Raw genomic sequence first — 25,783 nt, 5'->3', positions numbered from 1 at the left:
AGGAGAACAGGTCTTAAAAAGAATTAAAAAAAAAAAAAAAGAAAAAAAAGAAACGAAAACAGAAAACAAAAACCTGAAATTATTTATGCATTTAAAAACTTTGCAGTTGTAATTGTAAATAAGACTATATATTCATTATCCCCAATAAAATTTACAGGGATATTTCTGAGGGCACAGGTAGGGCTGGAAACAATCAGAGCTGGAGTATGAGGTCTAAGACCAAAAGAGCACTGATGTCAGCTTCTGGGAGAGTCAGCATGTGGGGCTGGAACCTAAGAGCTAGGAGCCTCAGTTCCACTGGAGGCACAAAGTGGGGAGAAAGGGGGTGGGGGAGGCTTGGAGGAATTTCCAGAGGGATTTAGGTACACTATTCAAAAGGAGTTCCCGATGGAGCATGCTGAAATACTACCACATACTATTTAAAAACATGGCCATCTTTGGAACATCAAAATAAAGGATAAAAATGGTTAGAGTAGTTTAAACAGTCCTATTATAGGGAGGTAGAAAAAAGCAGGTTGCAACAAGTTTTTACACTTAGTGATCAGAGTCACGGAAAAGGATATTTTAAAAATACAGATTCCTGAGCCCAATGTCAAAGGTAGGGACTGGAATCTCCAGAGGTAGGAAATGATCAATGAATAGGAACAACAGCTGCTACCATTTATTCAGCATTTGCGATGTGCCAGACAATCATCTATGCGCTTTTTATATTTTACCTGATTTAGTTCCTGGAAGGACCCTAAGGGTTAACTGGGAAACAGATTAAGTAGTTTGCCCATGATAAAGGGTAGATCCAGGTTTCAAACCTGCAGACCTACATACAGTCTGTGCTCTTAACCATGACATTCTGCAGCCTTTAGAATACCCTCCCCCATTCCCAATAAACCAAGTGATTCTGAGATTAATAGTATTTGAGAACCACTACATCAAGATCTTTCAAAGTCATTTTTAGCCATATCATTCTTCGAAATCAGGCTCAAAATCAACAATATCTTCCACTGTTGAGCTTTACATCAAGTAGCATTATCTGCTTTATAATGAAGAGTTTGAAATATGCTAAATGTACAGAAATAGTTTTCCCGTAGAAGGACGAGCTTATGTCTAAGACTTCTGTCTCTGACAAAAATAGAAATTTTATATAACACTTTTTTCTTAAACACTTAGCAATTTTCTATGTCCTATCAGTTCTTCCCTGATAATATCTCTGCCTTTTCTCTATTCCCACTGCTATTCCAGATTATCACCATATCACTTGGTCAATCTGGTCCCAATCTCTATCCAGCCAGATCCAAACAAATTCATCCTGCACACTGCTTCCAGATTAATTTCTTAGAATTTTCCTAATTTTCTTGCCAGTTGCCTGTTCTGTTGAGTCCTTTAATGATTAGACAGTACCTATAGGATAAAATCCCACTCTTTAGCTTGGCGTTCCAAGTCTGCAACTAACTGCCCCTTAACCAACTCTAACTTCTTTCTTTAAAATTCAACTACAATGCATTTTTAACCCAAAATTCCTTCACCAAAGCTACTAAACTACATTTAGCTACTAAACTACAAACCACTAAACTACATTTAGAATGAGAAAACACTTAAACTGTGGCGAATTCTTTAAATTCTTTCAAGGAGATTCTAGCTATCTTAAGAGTTAAATGTTCAGGGGCACCTGGGTGGCTCAGTGGGTTAAAGCCTCTGCCTTCGGCTCAGGTCATGATCCCAGAGTCCTGGGATCGAGCCCCACATCGGGCTCTCTGTTCGGCAGGGAGCCTGCTTCCTCCTCTCTCTCTCTGCCTGCCTCTCTGCCTACTTGTGATCTCTGTCTGTCAAATAAATAAAATCTTTAAAAAAAAAAAAAAAAGAGTTAAATGTTCAAACTTGGTACCATCTCAGGTGAGCTACTTGTTAATACTTATACATTTCGCAGAGCATGGAAGAAAAGAGGATGTTAACACAGCTAAGGTCTTGCACCTGACCTTTCAGGTAATCTCAAAGTTAATTTAGTTTCAGAGTGTACAATTACACAAAAACTGTCCTAATGCAACAGGGTGGGTTTAGCCTGTTCTTAAAGTACGAATCTTTTATATAATCCACAAAAACAGTTTGCAAATCTTGAATAGGATTATTTTTACTAAAAAAACATATAGTATCTTGCCAGGAAGAAAACTTATACATTCTAAAATTACAAGTTAGGAAAATTTATCCATCTATTTAAGTCATGAAACGTATGCCACTTCATCTACTAGAAGTAAAAAAAAAAAAAAAAAAGTTGTTACTACCAAGGAGAACTGAGAAGAAAGGATCAAGTGTCTATGCTCTTATATCCATTTCAGATGGAACTACTTTATCAGTCATTCTGTGGCTTCTCCAGAGCACTTGTGAGAGGTCTCCAGTTACCCCAGAAGGGCCGAGTAAAAGATGAAGGCAAAAACACAACCCTCCGTGAGCTGATGATCACTATGGAGAGCAGAAAAATGGCAGGCAGGTAGATGAACATTTGCCAGAGCCAGAGAAACACAGGGCTGCTGCTGGAGACCAAGTCCTCTTCCTTTCCCCTTCATCAGTAGAGCTCAACTACTGTTTTCTTACTGCTTATGTGAGGTTGAATTGATTCGTTCTGATATTCGGTCTAATAAATTCTATACATAGTATCTTAAAAGATTTTTAAAATATGCAAATAATTAATGAAGGAAAGAAATCCAGAAGAAAACTTCTCTATAGTCCAGTTTTTTGCAACAGATACACAGAACAACTCTAGACCCGGAAGTATAGGGAAGGGGAGAGAGAAGCCGTGGCCAAAAGCAGCATCCAGAAATAAACTGAGAAGTCCAAGAGACTGAAGATTTTACCCAATGCTTATTGTATCACCAATAAAGACACAGATTGCCTTCGAAAAGCTCTTCAATGACTAGATCAGAAAAACAGAGTCACCAGGGAAATGCACTCACACCTAGATATATCGTTTGTAATCAATATTATCTCACTTATACAAATTATGCACAATTCAGGGTCTAAAATATTATAATAAGATTTCTTGAAGTTGCTACACAAGTAGTTACATCAGTTTCTAATGTTCTACATAACTGCACTACAGAATCCTATTCCTCACTGTCTAGAGGGCCCACTGACGACAAAGTTTCAAGGCCCCATAGTTTATTTTCCTTTCCTCCAACAACCCGTCACAAAATGCCCTGGGAGAAGGCAATGTCTGCCTTCATTTGCTATTCAATCTTGCACAAAACTATCATGCCAGAGCCTGGCACTTGATATTCACTTCACTTTAATAGGAAAAAATGTTGATAAGCCGAAGGCGAGCTGACGTCAGGCACACCTTTTAAGAGCACAAAAATCCAGTCTCTGCTGGGACCAGTCCTCACTCCCTCCACACCACCTTCACCTATCACTTCATCTTAACACAATCCAATAACTGGTATTCAAATGGCTCCCTGATCAACGGCAACTTAGCCTCATCTTCTGCTTACAAATTCAGGGAAGCATGGAATGTAGTTTAGCAAGTTCTCTACCAGAAAAGTTAAAATTGAAAAGTTCTGGTATATAAAATGCTTAACAGTTAATCACATGGAAAACTTCTGACATTAGACAACCAAGCCTTTGCTGTACATCAAAGCAAAAAGAATCTGCAAAAATACAATTCTGCCACCTTGTGGTACCTATTCAAAAGTACTTCACTACTTGGTATTTTAAAACAAAATTTGATTTTTCTAAAAAAGTGCTCATTTCAAAAAATATCAAAGTAATATAGCATTTATTGATGTTAATGTTCCCTGAAATTTATAGGAATTTATCAAATTGCCTATGTCTGACTTAAAGAAATTGTTTCTAAGGTCAAAGCTAAATTCTCCCTTAAAGTGTAGAAATGTAACTGTGAGCACTTGGAACACTCAGTAAATTTTTTGTAGCAATTATGGATCACGCTTTTCTTTCTGTAGTTCAATAACTGTCATGTTATATAAACAGAACTGCAAAATTTTTACTGCCCACAATATAGCTCTGCTTGATCAACTTTAAACTATGAAGACTACATGTAATATTCCCTTATACTTTTACTATGTATATTTCATAATTCTTAAACTGTTCAGACTCAACAAATGTAAATAAAGAATTGTTTCTTAACATGTTGACATAAATAAGGTTAGTTTTAAAATTGTATATAAAAATATAGGACCACGGTCATTTTCAGAGCACCATCTACAACAATTAATTCCTTTTAGAAAACCAAGTCTCTTTTGATGTATAAAGGATTGAAAATTTATTCTGTGACAATCTGAACACCAATTACAAAAAAAAATGACGACAAATGACACTGAATCATATGAAATTCTATTTATGTAGGTCAAAAACCTGAATCTTGAGAGTACCTATAACTCTGTGCTTTGTACTTTACCTGAACTATTGTATTTAATAATCCTCCTGTTAACCTTGTGAAGGAGGTACTCTTATTAGTCCCAGCTTATCCATAAAGACACTGAGCCTCAGAGGACAGATAACCTGTACTAACCACCATATCCAACAGAATAGAGATTTATATAGATAAAAACAGAATAGCTCCTAAAATGTTTCTGAAAAGATAATCAGATCTTTTGGCTAAATTGCTTTTCTGTTAAGGATGACTTTAAGCAGCATTTACACTGTTAAAACTTTCAGGAAAGAGCACAGGGCAACAACTGCCATTTTAGTGATCTAACGTATCATTTGAATTTACTTCTTTGACAAATACTGGTTATCTCTTTTCTCTCACAACCTTCTCTTTTTTCATATAAAGCAGCATTTTTTACCATGCATGCTGGTATGAATCCCTCAGATATTCATAACCATTAACATATCTGATTTTTCTCTCAATTCTCATCCATTCATCCATTTAAAAGTTACCTCTTTCTGTTCTTATTTGACAAAAACATGAAAACTCATCATCTTTACCCTCAAAATTTTATATTTTAGTAGGACAGACACAAAGAGATGATCTACTGCCACGTATTTCAGAAGAAGTATGTAAAGAGTGTAAAAGAATTTGGGAAGAAAGGCAGCTAAACTTTGTTTTGAGGTACCTATTTTTGCCCATTCCTTCCATCTTTAAAATCATTCCCCAGAGAAGCTCCACTACAAACGCTAAATGTGTTTGTAGTATAAAGTCTTGTACTACACAGAGTTGAGACTGGCATTAACAAAGGTACAAAACAAAAAAATTTTTATCACGGATGGTAACACTATCAATTATTAAGCAAATAAATATTTCCACCATCTTTAATCTTTTCTCTCCACAGAAAATAATCTGCTAAGTGGCTACAGGAGAAACAAGGATATCAGTATTACCTATAAGTTCCATAAGTAAACTCAGAAAAAGAGAAGATTCAAGAAAACTCAAGAAACAAAGATTTGTAAGTTCATCTGCTTTAAATTCCATTTTTGTAACAAATCACCACCTTTTAATGCTCTCTCAAAGCCCTTCCTTTACTCCATTTCCCTTTTTAGCTTTCTTGATAAAAATGAATAGCTGTTCTTGATTTTCTCCATGCGTGTCCCTAAAATTGGACATAAACTTCTCTAGATAACCTTCTTCACTCAGACCGGGTCTATGATCAGATTTTAAATTGCCAATATAAAAGTGTTTGGCAAGATGGTGGAGGAGTAGGAGACTTAAATTTCGTCTGGTCCCAGGAATTCACTAGATAGTTATCAAACCATTCTGAACACCTATAAACTCAACAAGAGATAGAAGAAAAGAATAGCAGCAATTCTATGAAGAGAAAATCAACCACTTCCTGGAAGGTAGGACATACAGAGAAGTGAATCCAAGGCAATATACAGGCAGATAGCCTGCAAGGGGGGGAGGTGGGGATCGGGAGAGGGGAAAGGGGGATGAAGCCTCCATGAGCTGGCTACCAGCAAATGATAGAGTAGTGGAGCACAAAATCAGAACTTTTAGAAGTTTATCCCACGGAAGAACGTTATTCCAGTGGCTAAGCAGGGGGTTGAATCCTCACTGGGACAGTGTGGTCTCAGGACCCTTGGGGTCACAGAAAGACCAGGGGTGCCTGAGTGCAGCAGAGCTCCCAGGTATCAGAGTGGGGAAGCCAGCTGCAAAGAGTGAACCAAGGAGTGGGCTCTCAGCTCAGGTTTGCCATAAACCGTGATCTGCAACACAGTTGGACCACTGCTCTTTGAGCAGGGACCCCACAAGTGGCAGATCCAGGAGGAAAGCCCCCTTCCTCCACTGGGAGGAGTGGGCAGGAACGCACTGCGGGAATCTACTGGGTTTGGAGACTCCAAATGGGGCCAGAGATAGAAACACTTGGTCACATGCTGGGTTAACAAGGAGTGAGACTGGAGACCAGGGAGACAGGAGTGATTGACTGCTACTCTCTGAGGGCTAACTGAAGAGGGGCACCCCTGAGCTCTCGGTTCCTCCAGGACCAGAGATTGAGAGGCTGCCATTTTCATTCTCCTCCTCCAAAGCTGTAGAGAAAGCTTTCATGGAACAAAAGCTCCTGAGAGCAAACCCAAGTGGATTACTTAGCTTGGCCCCTGGCAAGGGTGGTACAACTCCACCCAGGGCAAAGACATTTGAGAATCACTGCAATAGCCCCCTCCCCTAGAAGATCTGCAAGAACATCCAGCCAAGACCAAGTTTACCAATCAACGAGAACTGCAAAACTCCAGCACTAGGGAAATACTGCACATAGATTTCATGACTTTTCCCCATGATTCCTTAGTCTTTCAAAGTTAATTTTTTAAATTTTCTTTCTTTTAACTAACATCTTATCCTATTTTAGCCAACATCTTATCTTGTCAATACCTTTTTAAAATTTTTTAATTTTCATTTTTACAGTCATATTCTATCCCTTCATTTTATTTTATCTTATTTTTTATATTTATTTAAGTTTTTCTTTCTTCAAAATTTTGAGATAGTTTTTTTCTAACAGATCAAAATATACCCTAAATCTAGTGTATGGCTTTGTTCTAGTCTCCCACCTGATCACATTCTCTCCTTTTTTAAACTTTTTTCTTTCTAAAGAAAAAAATAAATAAATAATTTTTTTTTCTTTTTCAATCAACTTCTTATCAATTCCTTTTTTAGAATCTTTTTTAGTTTTCATCTTTACAGTCATAGTCCATCCTTCATGATATTTACCCTTACTGTTGTATGTATGTTGTTGTATGTATGTAAGTATGTATGTGTGTGCATATATATATATGTATGTATGTGTGTGTATATATATATATCTATATTTTTTTTTCTTTAAAATTTTAGGAGGCAGTTTCTTCTAACAGACCAAAATACACCCAAAATTAAGTGTGTAGCTCTGTTCTATTCACTAGCCTGATCATACCTTTTTTAAATTTTTTGCTTCTTTTCCCCCCAGTTTTGGGTTTCTTCTGATTTGTTTAGCATATATTTTTCTGGGGCTGTTGTTACCCTTTTAGCATTTTGTTCTCTCATTCATCTATTCTTCTCTGGACAAAATGACAAAACGAAACACTTACCTCTAAAAAAGAACAGGAGGTGGTACTAATGCTAAGGACCTAATAATATGGACATTAGTAAGATGTCAGAACTAGAGTTTAGAATGACGATTATAAAGATACTAGCTGGGCTTGAAAAAAGCATAGAAGATACTAGAGAATCCTTATCTGGAAAAATAAAAGAACTAAAATCTAACCAAGCTGAAATCAAAAAAGCTATTAACGAAGTGCATTCAGAAATGGAGGCTCTTACTGCCAGGATAAATGAGGCAAAAGAGAGAGTTAGTGATATAGAAGACCAAATGAATTAGTGATATAGAAGACCAAATGATGGAGAAAAAAGAAGCTGAGAAAAAGAAAGCTAAACAACTAATGGATCATGAGGGGAGAATTCAAGAGATAAGTGATATTAAAAGACAAAACTATTAGAATAATTGGGATCCCAAAAGAAGGAGAGAGGGGACAGAAGGTATATTGGAGCAAATTATAGCAGAGAACTTCCCTAATTTGGGGAGGGAAACAGGTATCAGAATCCAGAAGGCTCAGAGAAACCCCTCAAAATCAATGAAAATAAGTCAACACCCTGTCTTCTAATAGTAAAACTTACAAGTCTCAGAGATGAAGAGAAAATCCTGAAAGCAGTTCGGCACAAGAGCTACTTACAACAGTAAAAATATTAGACTGGCAGCAGACCTATCCACAGAGATCTGGCAAGTTGGAAAGGACTGGTATCATATATTCAGAGCACTAAAAGAGAAAAATATGCCAAGAATACTATATCCAGCTAGGCTGTCATTGAAAATAGAAGGAAAAATAAAAAGCTTCGAGGACAAACAAAAACTAAACGAATTTGCAAACATCAAACCAGCCCTAAAGGAAATATTAAAAGGGGTCCTCTAAGCAAAGAGAGAGCCTAAAAGTAACACAGACCTGAAAGGAACAGAGACAATATACAGTAGCAATCACCTTACAGGCAATACAATGGCACTAAATTCCTATTTTTTAAAAGTTACCCTGAATGTAAATGGGCTAAATGCCCCAATCAAAAGACACAGGGTATCAGAATGGATAAAAAACAAGACCCATCGATATGCTTTCTCCAAGAGACTCATATTAGACCTGAAGACACCTCCAGATTTAAAGTGAGGGGGTGGAAAACCATTTACCGTGTTAATGGACATCAAAAGAAAGCTGGGGTGGCAATCCTTATTATCAGACAAATTAGATTTTAAACCAAAGACTATCATAAGTGATGAGGAAGGACACTATACCATACTCAACGGGTCTGTCCAACAAGAAGATCTAACAATTTTAAATATCTATGCCCCTAACATGGGAGCAGCCAATTATATAAACCAATTAATAACAAAATCAAAGAAACATATCGACAATAATACAGTAATAGTAGGCAACTTTAACACCACCCTCACTGAAAAGGACAGATCATCTAAGAAAAAGATCAATAAGGAAATAAAGGCTTTAAATGACACACTGGACCAGATGGACATCACAGATACATTCAGAACATTCCACCCCAAAGGAACAGAATACACATTCTTCTCTAGTGTACAAGGAACATTCTCCAGAATAGATCATATCCTGGGTCACAAAGCAGGTCTCAACCGGTACCAAGAGACTGGGATCATCCCCTGCATATTTTCAGACCACAATACTTTGAAACTAAAACTCAACCACAAGAGGAAAGTTGGAAAGAACTCAAATACATGGAGGCTAAAGAGTATCCTACTAGAGAATGAATGGGTCAACCAGTAAATTAAAGAAGAATTGAAAAAATTCATGGAAATAAATGAAAATGAAAATACAACTGTTCAAAATCTTTGGGATGCAGCAAAGGTGGTCCTAAGAGGAAAGTATATAACAATACAAGCCTTTCTAAAGAAACAAGAAAGGACCCAAATACACAACCTAACCCCACATCTAAAGGACGGAGAACGAACAGCAAATAAAACCTAACCCAGCAGGAAAAGAGAAATAATAAAGATCGGAGCAGAAATCAATGAAATAGAAGCCAAAAGAACAGTAGAAGAGATCAACGAAACTAGGAACTGGTTCTTTGAATGAATTAATAAGACTGTAAATCCCTGTCCAAACTTATCAAAAAGAAAAGAGAAAGGATACAAATTAATAAAATCATGAATGAAAGAGGAGAGATCATAACCAATATGAAAGAAACACAAACAATTATAAGAACATATTATGAGTAACTAACTATATGTCAGCAAATTAGACAATCTGGAAGAAATGGATGCATTCCTAGAAAAGTATAAACTACAAAACTGAACAAGGAAAAAACAGAAAACCTGAAAAGACCCATAACCAGTAAGGAGATTGAAGCAGTCATCAAAAATCTCCCAACAAACTAGAGCCCAGGGCCAAACGGCTTCCCAGGGGAATTCTACCAAACATTTAAAGAAGAATTAATACCTATTCTCCTGAAACTGTTCCAAAAAATAGAAATGGAAGGAAAACTTCCAGACTCATTTCATTAGGCCAGCATTATCTTGATCCCAAAACCAGACAAAGACCCCATCAAAAAGGAGAATTACAGACCAGTATCCCTGATGAATGCAAAAATTCTCACCAAATAGTAGCCAATAGGATCAAACAGTATATTAAAAGGATTATTCACCACAACCAAATGGGATTTATTCCTGTGCTGCACAGTTGGTTCCACATCCACAAATCAATCAATGTGATACAATTCATTAATAAAAGAAAGAACAAGAACCATATGATACTCTCAATAGATGCAGAAAAAACATTTGACAAAGTACAGCATCCTTTCTTGTCAAAACTCTTCACAGTGTAGGGATAGAGGGTACATACCTCAATATCATAAAAGCCATCTATGAAAAACCAACAGCAAATATCTTTCTCAATAGGGAAAAACTGAGAGCTTTTCCTCTAAGGTCAGGAACACAGCAGGGATGTTCATTATCACCATTGCTATTCAACACAGTACTAGAAGTCCTAGCCTCAGCAATTAGGTAACAGAAAGAAATAAAAGGCATCCGAATCGGCAAAGAAGACAAATTCTCACTCTTCGGGCGCCTGGGTGGCTCAGTGGGTTAAGCCGCTGCCTTCGGCTCAGGTCATGATCTCAGGGTCCTGGAATCGAGTCCCCCATCGGGCTCTCTGCTCAGCAGGGAGCCTGCTTCCCTCTCTCTCTCTCTCTGCCTGCCTCTCCGTCTACTTGTGATCTATGTCAAATAAATAAATAAAATCTTAAAAAAAAAAAATTCTCACTCTTCACAGATGATCTGATACTTTATGTGGAAAACCCAAAAGACCACTCCAAAACTGCTGGAACTGATACAGGAATTCAGTAAAGTGTCAGGATATAAAATCAATGCACAAAAAATCAGTTGCATTTCTATATACCAACAACAAGACAAAAGAAAGAGAAATTAAGGAGTTGATCCCATTTACTAATGCACCCAAAGCCACAAGATGCCTAGGAATAAATCTAACCAAAGAAAACTAAAGAATACTCATGAAAGAAATTGAGGAAGACACAAAGAAATGGAAAAATGTTCCATGCTCATGGACATCCTAGAGCAATCTACATATCAATCCCTATCAAAATACCATCAACTTCTTTCAAAGAAATGGAACAAATAATCCTAAAATTTATATGCAACCAGAAAGGATTCCAAATAGCCAGAGGAATGTTGAAAAAGAAAACCAAAGCTGGCAGCATCACAATTCCAGACTTCAAGCTCAATTACAAAGTTGCAATCATCAAAACAAATCAAATCATCAAAATGGTACTGGCACAAAAACAGACATATAGATCAATGGAACAGAATAGAGAGCCCAGAAATGGACCCTCAACTCTATGGTCAACTAATCTTCAACAAAGCAGGAAAGAATGTCCAATGGAAAAAAGACAGTCTCTTCAACAAATGGTGTTGGGAAAATTGGACAGCCACACGCGGAAGAATGAAACCGCACCATTTCCTTACACCGTACACAAAAATAGACTCAAAATGGACGAAAGACCTCAATATGAGACAGGAATCCATCAAAATCCTTGAGAAGAACACAGGCAGCAACCTCTTCAACCTCAGTTACAGCAACCTCTTAGAAACATCACCAAAGGTAACAGAAGCAAAGGCAAAAATGAACTATTGGGACTTCATCAAGATCAAAAGCTTTTGTACAGCAAAGAAAACAGTCAACAAAACCAAGAGACAACTGACAGAATGGGAGAAGATATCTGCAAACAACATATCAGATAAAGGGCTAGCATCCAAAATCTATAAAGAACTTCTCAAACTCAACACCCAAAGAACAAATAATCCAATCAAGAAATGGGCAGAAGACATAAACAGACATTTCTGCAAAGAAGACATCCAAATGGCCAACAGACACATGAAAACGTGCTCCACCTCACTCGGCATTCAGGGAAATACAAGTCAAAACCACAGTGAGATACTACCTCATACCAGTCAGAATGGCTAAAATTAACCAGTCAGGAAACAATAGGTGTTGGCGAGGATGCAGAGAAAGGGGAACCCTCCTCCACTGCTGGTAGGAATGCAAGTTGGTGCAGCCACTCTGGAAAAAAGTAAGGGGATTCCTCAAAAAGTTGAAAATAGAGCTATCCTATGACCCAGCAATTGCACTACTGGGTATTTATCCTAAAGATACAAATGTAGTGGTCTGAAGAGGCACGTGAACCCCAATGTTTACAGCAGCAAAATCCATAATAGCCAAACTATGGAAAGAGCCTAGATGTCCATCAACAGCAGAATAGATAAAAAAGATATGGTATGTTTATATCTACACACACACACACACACACACACACACACACACACAGTGGAATATTATGCAGCCATCAAAAAATCTTGCTATCTGCAATGACATGGATGGAACTAGAGGCTATTATGCTAAGCAAAATAAGTCAGTCAGAGAAAGATAATTATCATATTCACTGATAGGAGAAATTTGAGAAACAAGACAGAGGATCATAGGGGTAGGGAGGGAAAAATGAAACAAGATGAAACCAGAGAGAGAGACAAACCGTAAGAGACTCTTGGTCTCAGGAAACAAACTGAGGGTTGCTGGAGGGGAGGCGAGGGGAGGGATGAGGTGGCTGGGTGATGAACATTGGGGAGGGTAAGTGCTATGGTGAGTGCTGTAAATTGTGTAAGACTGTTGAATCACAGACCTGTACCCCTGAAATAATACATTATATGTTAAATAAACAAATAAATATTGCCAATAAAATATGATATTAGTTTTATTAAAGAGATTTCTTGCTAAATCTTCAATGAATATATATGTTTTATGATGAAAATTACTTCTGCTAATTCATTTGACAAATATTTACTGAGCATACTTTAAATGTGCTAAATATATACTAAAAAACACAGGAGCTAAAAGACTGGGGCCTATTCTCACTATCTATATGCTTCCTTAAGTAGCTATCTCTTGAGCTCAATTTCTTCACTTATAAAATATTTGCCTTACCTTCCCTCACAAGTTATTCCAAGGATCCAAATGAGACAATACATGTAAAGGCACTTATAGAGTATTTAGTTACTTTGAAAGCCAATCATCAGGGAGGCAAGTCATATCCCAAAATAGGTAGGCAAATAAGATTGCTTAATGCTATAACTGAGGTGAAATGTATCCTACATATCCAAAATATTTTCAATTAACCATTCATTTCAGTGGGATATTATTTGTGAATCATAAGTTCTATTTGGTTTAACTAAAGTGTGTCTTTTTTTTTTTTTTAAAGATTTTTACTTATTTATTTGACAGAGAGATCACAAGCAGGCAGAGAGGCAGGCAGAGAGAGAGGAGGAAGCAGGCTCCCTGCTGAGCAGAGAGTCCGATGTGGGGCTCGATCCCAGGACTCTGAGATCACGACCTGAGCCGAAGGCAGCGGCTTAACCCACTGAGCCACCCAGGCGCCCCTAAAGTGTGTCTTTTTAAAATCATCATAAGCCAGCTCTAAAAAAATTACATTTTAAATAATAATTCCTCATTACCTATTTGTCAACAACTAAAATCTAAATTATTTCAATATTTTCTTAAAAATCAATCTTTCCATCTGCATTTATATTGTTATAAAAATATATATTATTTGACCATTAGTAATCAGATAGTAAATGATTTCTTAGTCCACTTAGTGCTCTGAAATCATGTGATGACCTTATTAGAAAGTTTGCAAACATTTCCAGAACCCATTAATCAAAATAAATTAGAATTAATAAATGAATTAGGTTTCCATTAAATACAATTAGAAAAATTTGCCATCCTATGCAAGGGATAATTTAGGGAAAAAAGCTTATTTCTCCTTTAAGATTCAAGAATTTTCATTTATGATAAGCAGATTTCCCATTTGCAATTTCAACTCTAATGAATATCTTTTCTTCAAACTGTTAATATTTGTGAACCTACAGATTTAATTATAAGACTTAAAAGTGTATTTGTCCATTATCCTTTTGAGCCACCTCCCTTTAAAACGAACTTTAATCTACATCTTTTCATAGTAAGCTAACTGCAAAATTCCTACACCTATTTGCTCGAATTTTAAGCCAGTTAACAGCTCATCTTGAAATTTAAATGGTTTTAAAAATGTAATTCTAAGTTAATTTTTAATTTGAAAAATTAACACCAACTTCTCTTAAGTATTTTACATTGATGTAGAAATATAGGAGTGGATGGGTAATTTTTCCAAATTCAAATCAGTGTAAGTTATAGAAACAGTAGATAAGACCACAAACATATATACATATATAAATAAATATATATATGTATGTGTGTGTGTGTGTGTGTGTATATGTATATATATACATACACACACACACACACACACACACACACACACACACTAAACAACCTAGAATTTGCCAGCTCTAAAAAGCATTCACAAAAATTTTGAACATTTCATAAGAACCATGCAACTGCTGCTTCACAAATAAATTTAAAGTCTTCTATTTTGAAAACATCCCAAAGTACAGCTAACATCATTCTCAATCATGAATAAACGAAGGTAATATCTTGGGGCCGAAAAGCTCCATATTAAATTCCGGAAGATCTACACTGTTAAGTCAACTCACAACGGATGAACCAAATTACAGAGTTGCTACACAACTGAATTCTTAAAAATCATTCCCTAAAACAGGACTCCATACAAGTCTTCTCAGTCAACACCCAAAGGGGGAAAAATTCCTCCTTTCACAAACTTCAAGTAATCTTCCAAGTGGTTTCAGAAACAGCTTTTCTAATACCCCGACTATGAAGAAAAAACAAAAATGACGGAACTGAACCTGATTTCAGCTTCCAGGACGAGGACTGAGGAGCCAACCGCCTTTCGAGGGAATAAACACGGTCTAGGACGCCGGCGGGGCCATGAACTACAGGGAAGTCCTCAGGCAGGTCCGTCACTAGGCTACAGAAAAGGTTTCTAGATACGCAGGCCACCGCCACCGCCGCACGCCACCGTCGCTCTCCGGGAACCACTCTTCCCACTCGGACCAACTGACACTCCTGCGGACCCAGCGCGGCAGGAAGGAGTCCCCAGCTCCCGGGCCCCCTCAAGGCAGTTTCCACTTAAAGGGGCAGTGACCCAATTTATTGATGGTCGATTCACTGCTTCAGAGAGAACAAAAATACTATCAAGAGAGTGATAAAACTTAGGTGACTAGGATTTAAAAGGCTGTAGGAGTTTTTTTCCTTCAGATTTTCTGAGCATGTAACAAATCGATAGCATGTGGCCTCTGTTGATCATTTCACCTTGATCCAAAATTCAGAAGTATCTAGCAGGGGATTTTTCAACTTTTGAAACATGTTTGATTGTGGGAGAAAAACGAAAAAAAAAAAAGGGGGGGGCGGAATTCGGGAATGGAAGGAAAAAGACTCGAGGAAGGGAAAGGATAAAGGAAGGGCTGAAGACAGGAAAGGAGAGAGAGAGGATGGTGAAGTGAGAGAGGCTGGAAAACATCAAGCAGAAAAGCAAAGCAAAACCGAAGCAAGCAGACAGCCAGGTCTCTGAGAGAAATGGAGAAACCAGGGGCAGGACAGATCTCCTATTCCCAAGAGGCCTCAGACTCATAGTACTTCCTGCAATTTGTGTCAAGGATATTCTACTCCGGTCCTACAAATACGCCATTTTACTGGAGCAGAGGTGAGAAATACACAGTTCTCCGTCTGTTTTTCTCCTACTAAACAGTCTACAGTGCTACTGCAGAAGGTAGGAAAAGACTGATAAAACAACCAAAGTAAAAGGAACTGACATCAGTAAAAGCAAAATGATATAAATTATGAAACAGAAAATGTATGTAAGTAAATGTACAAGTTGGACCTTTTAAAATGAGATTAAACTTTAGAAATTAAAAAAGATGTGTGATAGAAAAATATAATACAAGAGTAAACATCACAGAAACAGACATCTTTTCTGAGATTAAAAATGAACAATAACAATACAATAGTACATATCAAAACTTAGACCCAGTGAGTCCTCCCTGTCAAATGCTCTCATATATCTAAAGATCCTGGCTTAGTAGAATTTAATTACCCATGTGATTAAAGGTAGGACGGCCTGCCTCCCTTATTACACTGGGGGAACATGTGTAACCTTTTTCACTGTTGTATCTCTAGGGCCTAACAACTGCCTGGAAGTCAGATGTGTTTAGAAGAGAAAAAAGAGTAAACCATGGAGAATACAGCAAGTATGTTATTCTTACTTCAAAATAAATTCCTACGTAAAAGGTAAAATAATTTTATCAGATTCCTTGCGAAAGCTGGGACAAAACTTAAAATTTGAAATACTTTGAATTGCTTAAGGCTTAAATAGTTAAAACACAACATTCTTTTGGAGATGCCAGAAGATTCCAGAAGGCCTAAGTTTGAAGATATATGAAAATTTACTTTCAAGTGTTTTCTGCAGGAAAAAAATATATACAGAATATTACCACTATTGAACTCCACACATTATTCTAAGTACTTTACATATATAGTATCTCATGTAATCCCCACAATAATTTCATTTTATCATTTATCACCAGGAAGACCCAGACACAGAGACACTAAGTAACATGCCTAGGTTCTAGGCCTAAGTGAGTGACTTTCTGAGTCAGGGTTGGAATCAGGCCTCCTGAGGCTCTATTGCCTCTACAAGAAACAAATATGACAGCTCAAATTCTGAAAAAGTAAAATAATGGGCTATAAGAATTCTTTCACATTTTTAAAAAAATTTTTAAAGACTTTATTTATTTATTTGACAGACAGAGATCACAAGTAGACAGAGAGGCAGGCAGAGGGAGAAGCAGGCTCCCTGTGGGACTCAATCCCAGGACCCTGAGATCATGACCTGAGCCGAAGGCAGAGGCTTAACCCACTGAGCCACCCAGGTGCCCCAAGTAATTTCACATTTTTAGTGATAGCAATTCTTTATGTAATTAATATAAGGTACTGATAGAAATTGTATAACACATTCCAAAATATAAGTAGCATCAAACCCCTTATAGAAAATTCATGTTTGGTTTGTTTCCCACACTCCACCACAGTACCTAGTCCTTCCTGCTGTGCACACTTTCCAGCAAGAGAGCCCAGTATGCATGCATAGACACTAATAATCTTGATAGACAGGGGCTCTTGCAGTGAACTAACAGCAACAAGATTCACGAATATGTGCTATGGGTATAGAAAAATAGGGAGGCAGGATCTCCATCACCAAAGATTAAAGCTCCAAAGCTGTAGCGATCAAGACAGTATGGTACTGGCACCAAAACAGACACATAGATTAATGGAACCAGAATAGAAAGCCCAGAAATAAACCCACAACTATATGGTCAATTAATCTTCAACGAAGCAGGAAAGAACATCCACTGAAAAAAGTCTCTCCAACAATGGGCACTGGGAAAACTGGACAGCAACATGCGGAAGAATGAAACTGGACCACTTTCTTAACACCATACAGAAAAATAAATTCAAAAGGGATTAAACACCTAAATGTCAGACCTGAAATCATAGAAATCCTAGAGAACACAGGCAATTACCTCTTTCACATCGGCAGTAGCAGCTTCTTTCTAGATGTCTCCTGAGGCAAGGGAAACAAAAGCAAAAAAAACTACTGGACTACGTCAAACTTAAAAGCTTCTGCACAGTGAAGGAAACAACCAATAAAACTAAAGGCAGCCTACAGAATGGGAGAAGATATTTGCAACTGACATCCAATAAAGGGTTAGTATCCAAAATATATAAAGAGCTTAAAAAACTCAACACCTGAAAAATGAATAATCCAATTAAAAAATGGGCAGAAGACACAAATAGAAATTTTTCCAAAGAAGACATACTGATGACCAATAGACACATGAAAAGATGCTCAACATCACTGATCATCAGGGAAACACAAATCAAACTACCATGAGGTATCATCTCACACTTTTCAGAATCACTAAAATCAAAAACACAAGAAACAACAGGTATTGGTGAGGATGTGGAAAAAGGGGAACCCTCAGACACTGTTGATGGGAGTGCAAACTGGTGCAGCCACTCTGGAGAACAGTATGGAAGTTCCTCAAAAAGTTAAAAATAAAACTACCCTACAATGCAGCAACTGCACTACTAGATATTTGCTCAAAGAATACAAAACTACTAATTCAAAGGGATACATGCATCCCTATGTTTATAGCAGCATTATTTATAATAACCAAAGTATGGAACAGTTCAAGTGTCCATCAACTAATGAATGGATAAAGAAGATGTAATACACACACACACACACACACACACAATGGAATATTACTCAGCCATGAAAATGAAATCATGCCATTTGCAATGACATGGGTGGAGCTAGAGATTATGCTAAGCAAAATAAGTCAGAGAGAGACAAATACCATATGGTTTCACTCATATGTGAACTTAAGAAACAAAAGAAACAAGCAAAGGGGCAAAATAAGAGAGAGAGATAAACCAAGAAACATACTCTTAACTATAGAGAACAAACTGATGGTTACCAGAGGGGAGGTGGGTGGGCAGATGGGTAAAACAGATGATGGGGATTAAGGAGTGTATTTGTTGTGATGAGCAGAGGGTGATGTATGGAAGAGCTAAATTACTGTATTGTACATTTGAAACTAATATAGCACTGTTAACTAATGTATTAAAATAAAAGCTTAAAAAAATTAATCCCTCTTGCTCTGCCCCACATGGCTCTGTAAGTGATGAAAAGGATATAGCAGTATATGAACCATAAGTGAATGGGAAATACATCCAGTTATCTAGAATCAGCAACCCTAACCTTCAGGACGTAGTCCAGAAACTCAAATACTAACTGAAAAGCTGAAAAAAAAAATTCTCATAAAACCCCTATACCAAAGAAATATACTCTGTCCCTTAGAGCTTGCTTGATAATTACTGACTCCAGTTTATCATAAAGTCTTTTTTTCTTTCATTTTATTTACTCATTTGCGAGAGAGAGTAGGAGAGAGAGAGCATGAGCAGGGGTGCTGGAGTGCAGAGGGAGAAGCAAACACCCTGCTGAGCAGAGAGCCTGACACGGGACCTGAACTGACGCTAAACTGACTGAGCAACCCCGGTACCCCATCATACAATTCTTGAAACATGATCACCTGGCTTCTGGGGACTCGAGAGATTAAAAGCAATCAAGCGAAAAGAGCAATGTGTTACCAGAAAAACCCAGGCTCAAAAAGAGATAGTTTTCAGCCTAATAAGACAGAAAAATGAAGTAGTAGTCAGCATCTGAGACAACTCATCGCCCTGATGCTGAACCTGAGTCATCATCAAACCACAATCATCAGAAGGTTAAAATAAGGTTAGAAGGTTACAGTAAGATCAGGTGTCTGAAAATTTAGGTTTTGATTATCTGAGCATTTCTCTTAGGTCAGATGCTAAAATCACTGGAAAACCTACGTAATTAAGTTGTTACCAGCTAGAATTTGGAACACACTATCCTCTCTTTTGCTATTTATTTAGGAGCGAGATGGGAGAAGCCCACACCTCTCAGCCAGTCCTGAAAGGACCGCTGTGTAATGGGAACAATCTATTTTAAAAATGACAATAAATGGAAGGCACAGTTATACATTTAACAAAAATGGAACCAGCAAACCACCATTTGAGAATATGCAATGAACAAAGTAATACTAAGAAATATTAAATAAGAAAAATTGGATTAATAATAGGACCAAGAGAGAGGAAATTTACAGAAATAAAATTTTTATTTTATTTTCAAGTAGGTTCCATGCCGAGGAGCCTAATGCAGGGTTTGAACTCATGACCCTGAGATCAAGACCTGAACTGAGATCAACAGCCAGATGCTTAACCGGCTAAGCCACCCAGTGCCCTTGGACTTCATTTTAAAAAATGAGGGGCTTAGAAGTGTACAAGTTCCAAAATGTATTAATGGCACATAAAAAACTTTCTTTTAAACTGAGAAGCTTATAAAAAGAATTTAACATATATCCCTCTGATATAACATTAACATTAATTAATATAACATTTTTTAATCCAGATGAGAAGACCTATTATTTTAGAGTGCTTTGACATTTTAAAGACAGTAAGATGATAGTATTAATTCCTGGGGAACTAGGGATTGCTGATAAATTTATTTCTATGTATGAAAGTATTCGTTGAGCATTTACTACCATATAAAAATCATGGTAGATAGAACATAAAAATGCTAGCGAAAGAAACAGTCATTAATCAAATAATTAAAATATAATGGAGCAAAGTCCATCATAGATGAAAGAAATTAAGGCAATAGTGATCCTGGGACTGGTTGGGAATTTAAGTTAAGGGAGAAGCAGAGTTTAGGATGATTTAGGAGTTTGGGCGTATGATACAGATGATACATCTTGGCACTGTTAATTGTGGCAGAACACCCTTTGAAAGCAGTGATCCATGAGGAGCCCAGTTTGGATGGTATGTCCAAGTAAATATGTTCACAGGGAAATTGGGGACAATCAATGGCAGCTCCAGAATTTCTATAAAGGAGTAGTCTGGGGCAGAATAGATCAGAAGATACTTCTTGAGGTTCAGTTTCCACATCAAACATACTAATTTTACAAGAGTTTTTGTATTTGCTGTTGTTCTTTGTTTTACATAGAGTATATGTCTAGTTAAGGAAGTTTTAGTGTGTTAACAAGTGATGGAGAGGATGAGGGGTTAAAGTCCATGTCCTCATCCTCTTGCACTACCAGTGGCTGAACACAGGACTCTAAACCCATCAAGAAAAGTCAACTGGAAGCACCCAACCATGAGCATATGGGGGAGGTCCCTGGAAGGCGAAGAAAACCTACAGAGTAAAAGGAAGAAAGGGCAAATGATAGACTCTAGAGAAACACCAACATTTAAGAGAACTGGGAAGAAAACAACAAACTATAACAGAGACCAAAAAGGAGAGGGTCCAGGGAGAGGAGAATGGGGAGCGAATGGTGCACCTTTCACTGGAGCCAAGGGAAGAGAATGCAGGAAGTAACAGGTACAATGCCCAAGAGAGATGTCAAAGGAGATCAGTTCTGAAAAGCATTTAAGACTTGAGACAGTTAGCAAGTCATTGGTAATATTTGCAAAAGAACAATTTCAGAAGCGTGAGTGGCAGCATGGTGAGGCCACACCCCAGCAGCACAGATGAACGGGGAGTGAGGAAGGCGAGGAAGGCAGAGGACCTGGGTGGGGTTGGCGGCTTATGCAAGAGTCAAAACCTAAACATAACACGAGAGGACATAATCCTGAGGAAGCAAAGTCCCAGAGGACACAGGAGAGAATTTGGTATTTATAATTATATGCAGAAATTCATATTAGTATGTGAACAGAACACTAGTTTTAGGTAGCATAACTGATGCAGACTTTCCTGGGTTCATTCACCAATTTGCCAGCATCTCCCATGATCACGAATGACATTCAGCATTGATTATTTCCCTCTCATTCTCACTTTGCAGGCTGAATACACTCACAGCCTCGTTCCACTAAGCTGGTAGATAATATGTAATCGATAAATATTTCTAATAATCCACGAGTGGATTTTATCTTCTGCATGTCCTCCTAGAATGACTTGAATGTCCTACAACCACCATAGTAATAATAATGACAACAACAGCAACAATAATAGAGTTGGTAAGGGACTGGTAAGCTAGACCCAGTAAAGAAAGTATCCCTCCTCTGAGCGCCTAGAAAACATTTTCTATATAATTTACTTTAAAAATTGCCTGCAAATATTACTGCATTATTCAAATTAATTTTTAAAACCTTTCAAATATTTATATCCCATCTCAATTATACTTGAGGTAGTCACAATTTCTTTGTACCCTTCTCAAACTCCAACCAGTCTTTCAAATACAAAAGGTGCTTAATATTTTACTTTAGTATGGGTAACAAAACTACAGAAGTATGTACATGTCTGTAAACTTATAATAAGTTGTTACTGAAAGAGAATTACCAGTTATGTTCTGTGAGTCTACTAAAATGTTAAGAACGATGGCTTTATAAATATATTCTGTCACTTAATCCTCAAAACAACCCATTTTTGAGATGAAGAAACGGAGCTTTGGGTTAAAAAAGTTGCTGCACATTACACTGCTAGTAACTGATGGATCCAGGACCCAAGAGGCTTGTTCTTTTCACTTTGCCTCTACTCTAAATGATGGGCAGAAACAGTAAATATTTTGAACGTTTATATTCTTTTTGTTTTTTTAAAGATTTTATTTATTTATTTGACAGAGAGAGAGAGAGAGAAAAATCACAAGTAGGCAGAGAGGCAGGCAGAGAGAGAGGGTGAATGATGTGGGGGTCGATCCCAGAACCCTGAGACCATGACCTGAGCCAAAGGCAGAGGCTAAACCCACTGAGCCACCCAGGCACCCCTGAACGTTTATATTCTTAAGCTACATATGTTATTCCCAAATTCTAGGTTTCAAAAAAGGGATTAGTTACTAAGATTGAAATATATTTATTGAAACATTATATTCACTTTGATTATATAAGCAATAATAAAAGTGGTAATACTGACAATCATTGGCAGCTAACATTTATTAAGTGTTTATTATGTGCCAGAAGCTATGCTAAGTGCTTTAGTGCTATTCTGTTTATGCTTCACATAATCCTAAAAGGTAGGTATTACTATCATGATTCACGCCTACAGATGAGAAAATAGGCTCAGAGAGATCAGGGTTATGGTCTCAAGATCACAAATGGAACAAGTGATAAAGCCAACATTTAAATGCAGGGAGTCTAAATTTGAGGCTTATAAGTAGTACATTATACAAGCCTATTTTTGCAATATCCTTTCCATTAAGAAATTGAACTCCCAAGAAAGCGATCATATTATTTAGACGAAGACTTTCCTCTAAATTACCAACACACTTAATACTGCACCATGCAGATTTGGACCTTCAATTAATTCAGTAACAAGCAACATATTGAGAGAAATAGTTTTCCATAGTCTTTCAACTACAAATGGAACATTCAGTTTAAATCCCTATTTTAATCCACCAGGCTTTTTGTAACAATAGTAAATCAATCATCAAATTTTAAAACAAAAGTGCCACTTGGAAAGCTAGTATAATTAGCTAGCTTTATTTTTAAAATCCCAAACTGTCAATATTGTAGGAAATTTGCCACTCTTGCTTTGACAAGAATTATCAGGCAAAAATCTCCAAAAATTGGCCAACGCTGAACATACACAGGATATCATCTGAGTATACCAAAACATGCAGATTCTACAAAATGGTCAACTAAGTGAGACCATCCTGAGAAATATGCAGGACTTAGAAATACTCAGGCACTGGGGAAAAGCCAAATATACACCAAGAAGTAATTATTCTTACTCAACAGTAGATGGCGCTAACGCATCATATCCTATTTAAAAACAGCCGTCCATTCTCTCCTAGAACATTTTTACCTACACAACCGTAGCTATCTTAAATTAAGTAAAATTTTATTTATTTAACAATCTGTATAATTTGACCTCTAAACTGATTTTTAGAAACCTAAACACATAGGCATCTTCTACACAAATCTGGACCGTTTTTCTGAAAAAATGTATTACTTAAACTCAAAATAAAAAGTCACAAAATTTGTTAACAAATGTAAGACATACTGTCAGGACATCTGAAAAATTGAAAAAAGAATATGAATAGGTAAAAGAAACTGAAGAGAATTACTACCTGAATGTTTTGAGGTTTGAGTAGCTTGTGAGCTTGAAATTTTTTCTACAGCCAAATATAGTAATGTTCAAACATCCCTCTAAAGTTTCTAGTATGTACAATAATGGAATTTCCATTTCTTTCTATACAATCCTTTACGAGTATGCAAAATATATTTATTTCCTATGGACAAGTCCTTCCCCCTTCCCAAAGTAGTCCCATTTTATACATTATAAATAATAGTGATTCCCAACCCAGACGTAAATAATATCTCTGAATGTGAGGCTTTAAAGTACGTATTAAGTTTTTTTTTAATTAGTCTGGAAGAGGAAAAATACGAAGTTATTTATTATGACTTGTCATGTTAGTCTAGGACAGGAGCTGGGTACAGGAAGGCTGGTAGTGATAAGGTTTATTAAAAGTAGAAGTGATACCCATGATAAACATATTTAATAATTGCAGCATAAGACAACCATCTCGAATCCTACAAGTAAATCTAATTATAGGTCTTTAAAGCTACACAGAATAAATAGTGCAACAATATTGTTAGTTGGGAGGGGGGCTCTTTCGCACATCTAACATTATCTACACAGGTGGTTTATTCAGCCCACAGTAATCAGTCTCCTGATTACTATAGGACATCTTAACTTAAATGACACTAGAATTGTAGAATATACATGAGCATTTGTGTTTTGACACCTAGCTCTAACACTTAAAGATGCTATAACACCCTGAGAAAGTCATTTAACTATTAAATTCAATTTTTTTCCTTTATACAATAGAAGGTATAATTATAGTTAAGAACTAAAAGAAAAAAGATATTTAGGGTATATAGTATGAATGATAGTTAAAGATTCAATGACTCCATTCCCTCCTTTTGCCATATTATAAAAGTAATAAGAAGCAGGCAGAAATAACAGTATAAATCCACTTAAGCTAATGTAAATCAACAAAACAGTTTAAAAAAAAAAAGATTTTAAAAGACAAATACAAACAGACTACCCTCTTACCACCAAGACTAATAAAGTAGGAGTTTTTGAAAAACGAGTGCTTAGTATAAGCAAACAAGACTCCAGGCCATAAACAGTAACAGGCACTATAAATAGTGACTCTATCCACAAACCCAAGGGCAATTACCACACATGTGTATGGTAAGTTCATCTAATCATATTTCCACTTTTAAATGTATAGCAATTCTACCAGTAACCTAATACAAATTTTGTACAATGTTAAGAGACTTCTTAGTAAGATTATTTTCATTAAGCCTTCACATAATAAATATTAGAATCCTGATTATGTTTTTCACTAGAAAGACATTTCAAAAATATTCTGCTTTTGCAGGAAAAAAACGATGACCAGGATAACTTTCAACCTATAATTGGGTATCCAGACTTTTCAAGAACTAGAGTAAAATAAAGGCAAGTTCAGAAAAGCAGAAAATAAGTTAACCACCATTTAACATTCATCAATGGAACTTCCAAAAAGTATTCTTTAGGAAAAAGAAAAATGTTCCATTCAGACGGTCTGAGTTACAAGAAAGAAGAGTAAATAAAGAAGCAGATAAATAATGTAATTAAAGCTAAACATTGTCTATAGAAAATAATGTCAAATTTGTGAATTATTTTAAAATGAAGTTAAAATTATGGACAACAATATGTAAATCATGGGGAGTGGGGAAGGTGGCAATTAGGGTTAAAATGTGGTAAGGAGGGTGCCTGGGTGGCTCAGTTGATTGAGTGTCTGCCTTTGGCTTGGGTCATGATCCCTGGGTCCTGGGTTCAAGTCCCACAGGCTCTGCAGGGAGCCTGATTCTTCCTCTGCCTCTCATGAATGAATGAATGAATGAATGAATGAATGAATATCTTTTTAAAAAATAAAATATGGTAAGGATTTTGTACCTTTTCTAGAAATGATGATTCTAAGATATTGATTAACCTTAAATTTTGTTAAGTTGATTAAAAGAACACAAGAAGAATATATAGGTCCCAAATAAGAAAAGGGGATAAAACAGGAATGTCCCTCCTCTGACCCAAATCCTGCTATACATTATTTACAAGAGACATCCTAAAATAAAAGGACATGAAAATGCTAAAAGACAGAAAATGGGAAAAAAGATATCATTAGCAATACCAACTGAAGATAGGTAGAATAACCTTGTTAAA

The 25,783-nt window shown here is 36.7% G+C and overlaps 1 protein-coding gene across 1 annotated transcript in view; it reads right to left on the bottom strand.

The window, feature by feature from the left end:
* LOC111146977 (TSC22 domain family member 1) overlaps positions 1 to 25,783 on the bottom strand; it is a 143,090-nt gene that overhangs the window by 36,951 nt on the left and 80,356 nt on the right. The window lies entirely within an intron of this gene.

Source organism: Enhydra lutris, unplaced genomic scaffold (genome assembly GCF_002288905.1).
Source record: "Enhydra lutris kenyoni isolate GAN:26980312 unplaced genomic scaffold, ASM228890v2 scaffoldscaffold15, whole genome shotgun sequence".
Lineage (NCBI taxonomy): Eukaryota > Metazoa > Chordata > Mammalia > Carnivora > Mustelidae > Enhydra > Enhydra lutris.
Note: the sequence above shows the minus strand (reverse complement) of the source record. Positions and strands in the feature narration are given on the sequence as shown.